We start from the raw sequence: 6,688 nt of genomic DNA on the forward strand, positions 1-6,688 counted from the left end.
TATAACACTGTAGGAAGGATAGGAACATATTGGATTTAGGGATGAGTTCTGTTTTAGGCATGTTGAAATTGAGATGCATTGGAAATATACGGGTTAAAACATGCAGTAGTTTGCCTTAAAGTTGGATGGGGAAATTGGTGTTTAAAGAAAGGCTTGGCCAAGAATTAAAATATAAAGCTTTTACAGAAGAGTCAGTAATTGGGAGAGGAACTAGAATGTGTATTGTACTGCCTCCATGACAACTGTTTCCTTTGCCTTGAGACCAGAAGAACTGGATGGTGCCCAGCTACCATTACTGAACATTTTGATCAACAATTCTATAGAAGAACCCTGATAAAGAGGGGGAAAATGTAGAACAGAATTTCAAATTCTCACGGAATCCAGACTTTCCAGAATTCATCGAGGTTGCATGACCCCCTAGAAACTCTTGTCCTGAGATAACCTTTAAACATTAAACACAAACTCCCCCCTGAAGTAATCTTTAAACCAAACAATAGTTTAGCAACATTAGTAAAGAATGTTTGTCTTGAGCATTATGCTTTTTTAAGAATTACTTATATATGATCAAATTGACAACAACAGCTCAAAAAGTTAGATGAGAAGTTTAGGGGGCAGTGAGTTTATGTTAACGGTGGTGAAATAATTTGAAAAAGGGTAGCAGGAATGGTGGCACAACTTAAGGAAAGTAACCAATGTCACTGAATGGTACATGCAGAAATTGGTGAGTTGGTACACATTTTGCTGTGTGTACTTTCACCGACTGTTTTATATATATATAGATAGATCTTTTAAATGCACATATACAGTAGTTAAAAGAGCTCCTATGAATAAGATCACCCAGGGAGATGGTGATGTGTAACTAAGAAAAGAGCTAAAGAAGAAGCCTCATTAAACACTAACATTTGATGTGGAAATTTAGGAAAAAAAAAAAAAAAAACACCCTAAGAGGAAAGAATTGCAAGCTGTGGGAGAAAAAGAAGAAAGCAGTGTCCTGGAAATTGCATTACCTCGTGTTTGTTGTTGTTAATAGGTTTGTGTTTACTTGGAAACCCTGGTGGCGTAGTAGTTAAGACCTACAGCTGCTAACCAAAAGGTCTGCAGTTCAAATCCACCAGACACTCCTCCAAAACTCTGTGGAGCAGTTTTACTCTGTCTTACACGGTCACTAAGAGTCAGAATCAACTGGATGGATTTGGTTTGGTTTTGTGTTTACTTAAAATCACCTCAGAAAAATGAAGTTTTGATTTACAACAAGATTCATTTCATACTATGTAAAATACAACAGCTTAAATTTTAATATCTTTTGTTAAATAAACTTTTAAAGTTTTCTTATAAAACAATTGGAGTCCCTGTGCACTACAGTTAACACGCTCAGCAGCTAACGAAAAAATTGGAGGTTTCAGTTCACTCAGAGGTGCCTCAGAAGAAAGGCCAGGTGATGTTCTCCCCCAAAAATCAGCCATTGAAAACCCAGCGGAGCCCAGTTCTACTCTGACACACGTGGGGTCGCCAGGGAGCCAAACATACTCAAGGGTAACTGGTAAAATCCCATGCCGGGGAGTCGGTTCCGACTCATAGCGAACCTGTAGGACAGAGCAGAACTGCCCTACAGGGCTTCCTGGGCTGTAATCTTTAAGGAAGCAGACTGCCCCATCTTTCTCCCTCGGAGCAGCTGGTGGGTTCAAACTGCTGACCTTGCTGTTTGCAGCTGAGCAGTTAACTACTAGGCCGCCAGAGTAACCAGTTATCTCCAAAAGAAAAAAAAAAACCCAACCCCCTTGCCATTGAGTCAATTCCGACTCATGGCGACTTTATAGGACAGAGTAGAACTGCCGCATAGCGTTTCCAAGGAGCAGCTGGTGGATTCCAACTGCCAATGTTTTGGTTAGCAGTTAACAGCCAAGCTTTTAACTACTGTGCCGCCAGGGCTCCTGGTTAACTGGTTACCAAAGAATCAGAATTTTCTCCACTAGATGGGAGTATTGTTTCATGTTTCACAGAGCAGCCCGCTTTGCCCTTTGGTTCTCCACTACCTCAGAAAAGGCATTTATTATTTACGGAGTCAAGCACTGAACCGTGTATGACATGTATGTTATCTCATTTAATCCCTGAAACAATGTAAGTCATATTTTCACATTTCTCTGTCCAAAAACCTCCAATGATTTCCTGTCTCTCTCAGAATAAAAACCGAAGTTCTTACTAAGTATAAAGCCTTTACACACTCATTGCTCTTCTTTAAACACACCAGCCACATCCTACCTCAGGGCTCCTTTGTTTTTTAACCAACCTTAATTGGTAAGGCTGTTAAGGTTTACTTTCCACTCAAGTAAAATAAATTGCATCTGTTAAAGTGTACATTTAATGAGTTTTGACAAATGTACACACCTGTGAAACCTCTGCCACTCAAGATACAGAACCTTCCCAGCACCTTCAACAGGCTGCTCAAGACCCTCAGAGAAGGAAAGTTCAAATATTTACTTCTGCTTACTTTGGGTTTATTTTATTCGTCTTTTTCTAGCTTCTTATCAATGAATTTAGACTTTTCCTCTTTTCTAATATAAACATTTAAAACTGACGTTTCCTCTGAGCACCGCTTTTTAGCTGCATCTCGCAGTTTGTGATGTTACCTTTCATTATCGCGCAGTTCAAAAATATTTTTAAATTCTCTTGGCAATTACTTCTTTGAACCACGGATTATTTAGAAATGGGCTGTTGAATTTTCAAATATTTGTGATTCCCCAGATATTTTTGTTGATTTTTAATTTAATTTTATGGTTGGAAAACACAGTCTATGATTTTAATCCTTTTAATTTTATGGAGGCTTGTTATGGCCCAGCATATGGTCTTTGTTGACGACTGTAACATTTTATTATTTGTTTTCTATTCTTCATTCTTTTTTTCCCCCTTTTCTACCATCTTGTGAATTATAAATTTTTTAGAATTTCCTTGTAACTTATCTGTTGGCTTTCTAGCTCTTCTTTTGTGTGTGCGTGCATGTATTTTACTAGTTATTTTAGGAATTAAAATATACGTCCTGGTGGTGCAGTGGCTAAGCACTTGGCTACTAACTGAAAGGTCGGCTGTTTGAACTCACCAACCGCTCTGTGAGAGAAAGATGTGGCAGTCTGTAAAGATTTATAGCCTGGGAAACTCGATGAGGCAGTTCTATCCTACCCCGTAGGGTTCTCTGTGACTTTATGAGTTGGAATCAGCTCGAGAGCAACGGGTTTAGTTTTGTTTTTGTTTTAGAGTTAGTGTTGTTATCAGTTCATGTGTAATGTAGGGACCTGGTAGTTATATAGGTCTATTGAGATTGCCTTTCCATGTTTTACGATATAATTGTCGTATGTATTGCACCTGCAGATGTTAAAACAGTGGCGTGCTGGTTAATGTTTAACAACTGGCTAGCAAAAAAAAAAAGAAACTAACAAAAAAGCTCTAGCTCATAGTGTTTACTGATTTCTGTGGTATAAATATTCCAACCATGGCTGATTTCAAGCTACCAATGCAACTTCAACCAGTTCAAAAATTTCTTGAAAATCTCACAGATGGTTCTCATGAGCCAGTGCATGCCAGCTTTAGCATATCACTGATTATAAACCCAACAGTCCATGCAACAATTGTGCTTCAAACAATCTTATGTATTTTACAGAAATTAAGAGGGAAGAAAAACCCTGTATTTACAAAGCGTTTACCATTTGTTATGCCCTTTCTTCCTTCCTAAAGTTCCGAGTTTCCCTCTGGTATCATTTCCCTTCAGCATGAAGTACTTCCTTTTGCATTTCTCATACTGGAGGTTTCTTGACAACAAATTTTAAGAGTGTTCTTTTTATCTTAAAATACTTTTATTTCACTTACATTCTTGAAGGACATGTGCAGGAAATACAGAATTCTGTTTTGACAGCTTTATCTTTCAGTCCTTTAAATAAGTTCTTCCACTATCTCTCACCTCCATAGTTTCTGATGAGAAGTCCATGTTCTTTGGAAGGATGTTTCCTCTAAAAGTGATGGGTTGTTTTTCTCAATTTACATTCAAGATTTTCTCTCTATCTCAGATAAATAAAAGCTCTATTGAGTCCTCAATAATTTTTTAGACCATAAAGCAGTACTGAGACCGAAAAGTTTGAGAACTGTTGATTTATAAAGAAGTTCCCCTGAGCACTCCTGGTTGGTGCAACTGGTTAAGTGCTAGACTACTAGCTGAAAGGCTGGCAGTTTGAACCCACTCAGAGGCACCTGTAAGAAAGGCCTGGCGATCTGTTTCTGAAAGGTCACAGCCTTCGAAACCATATGGAGCAGTTTGATTCTGCACACCGAGGTCACCATGAGTCGGAGTTTACTCAACAGCAACTAACAACAACAATGGGGCTCCCTAGGGGTAGAGTGGAGATAATTTCTAACGTGCAATAGTAGTGATGCCCATAGACTCTATTGCCTGTTTGGATTCTCACTCTGCCACTTACTGGCTGTGTGGCCTTGGAACAATTTACTTCACTTGTCTTTGCTTTGGCTTACTTTTATGTAAAAGAGTTGATAATAATGGTCAATTAGAAGAAAAGCAGGACACATTCAAAGCATTTAAAAAGGAAGATTTAATCTGTAGGAAATTGGTTATATGTGGTTGGAAGATCTGAGAATTCAAAAAAGGGGTAGTGAAGCAACTGAGGGAGTCACAATAGCAGGAAGCCTCAACCACCCCCAGACCAGAGAGACAAGGAAGAGGCAGGGTTACTGCAGTTAAAACACTGTGAGTGTCCTGTGGGCAGAGTTTGATGCTCAACCACCTGTCACTATGAAGAGGCAGCATAATGGCACATTTATGAGAGTGCACTCTAAAGTCAGACAGGCTGGGCTCAAAGCCAAGTTCCACCATTTATTCCACTATAGGAGAATTGCATAGCCCCCTCTGTGCCTCAGTTTCTTCACCTGCAAAGCGGGAAGAAAAATAGTGCCCAATTCACAAGATTATTTTGAGAAAAAAAAAAAATGGACACACAAGCACATATAAACTCTGAACACGGCCAGACACATAGCAAGCATTCAATAAATATAAGCTTGTTTTTTTATTTAGAAATACTCCTCAACCTCATATAACTCAATTCCCCTCTTAAAAAATAATAAAATATTGTGTAATGTCCACTTTATTTTCCTGTACTTTTTATTCATAGATAATATAAACTATCTGTATGCATAATTAAAAAAAATCAATATGATGCCTTTCTTGGAATGTAAAGAAAGAAAAAAGGAAAATCATCTATACTAAAATAATGTATGTTTTTAAAAGTTAAACAATTATACCAGAAGACCTAATGAGACAGTCAGATGCTTACACCTACTTGCGACAAATAATTTTAGATGAAGAGAATTAAGACAATACTTAACTGAATATCCTCACCTCTTTTTTTTTATATTTGGCATTTTAAAATTTGACTAAATAATGTATATTCCTATATACACACCTGGAGCCCTGATGGCACAGTTGTTAAGAGCTTGACTGCTAACCATAAAGATCGGCAGTTGAAATCCACCAGGCGCTCTTTGGGAACCCTAAGGGGCAGTTCTACTCTGTCCTACAGGGTCACTATGAGTCGGAATCGCCTTGACGGTGACAGATTTATATACACATCCATAGAATCCCGGTGTATGCAACAACAAAGAAGTGGTGACTGAAAAAGATGTGGTGTACTCATTGTACGTATAACGCACAAATGGCAAGGCTATCGGTGAAGCAATTTTCCACCATGATGAACCTCTTTTGGGAAAGTTCTGAACAAAACAAAGTTCTCTCTCTTGATGTACACAGTAATGGCATTTAGGAAAAGTCAGTGCACATTTAAATCATGCAAAAAAAATAAAAAAAACAACTTCGTATTTCTGTATAAAACAGAATTAGGTTATAGGCTAAGAAAATGACAAACAGGTTTTTCACTTAAATGAATATCTTCTTGGATGAAAATAAAAATTCAAGATTTGGAGCAATTGAATGCTTTGTGAGCAAATGAAGGTATCTAGTATCCCTGTACCCTGCCCACTAAGAGCCAGTAGCTTCCCCAACCACCATGACAAACCACAATCCCACCCCAAATTTCGCTAAAAACTCTCTTGGGGTGGTGGCCCTTTCCCAGTAGGGACCCACCGCTGTTTAGTATCAGTGCCAAAGAAACCTCTAGGTGGCAGCATATGTCAGAATATTAAGCTAGGAGCTAGGGCTGCTAACCAGAAGTCTGACAGTTCAAATCTAACAGCCACTCCTTGGAAACCCTATGGGGCAGCTCTACTCTGTTCTGTAGGGTCGCTGAGTCGGAATCGACTCAACGGCAATAGGTTTTTTTCTTATAGCATCACGAACCACAGGGAACCAAGGTTTACACCCAGACTCCTTGGGAGGTAAACAGGGCTGTGATTGGAGGACAAGTAGACTTCAACTTTATTTGTAATGCCTCATTTCCATTATTACAAAAAGGTGACCCAAACATGACAAAAGTGTTAAAAATGGGTCAGCTGCTGTAAATGATGAGCACATAGATATTTTTATTTTTCTCTATCTTTACACGTATTTTTAAAAGACAAGGCTCCTCTTTTTATTGTGCTTTATGTGAAAGTTTACAGCTCTAGTTAATCTCTTATATAAAAATTTATACACATATTGTTATGTGACACTGGTTGCAATCCCTATAATATGACAACA

Source organism: Loxodonta africana, chromosome 14 (genome assembly GCF_030014295.1).
Source record: "Loxodonta africana isolate mLoxAfr1 chromosome 14, mLoxAfr1.hap2, whole genome shotgun sequence".
NCBI classification, from domain to species: domain Eukaryota; kingdom Metazoa; phylum Chordata; class Mammalia; order Proboscidea; family Elephantidae; genus Loxodonta; species Loxodonta africana.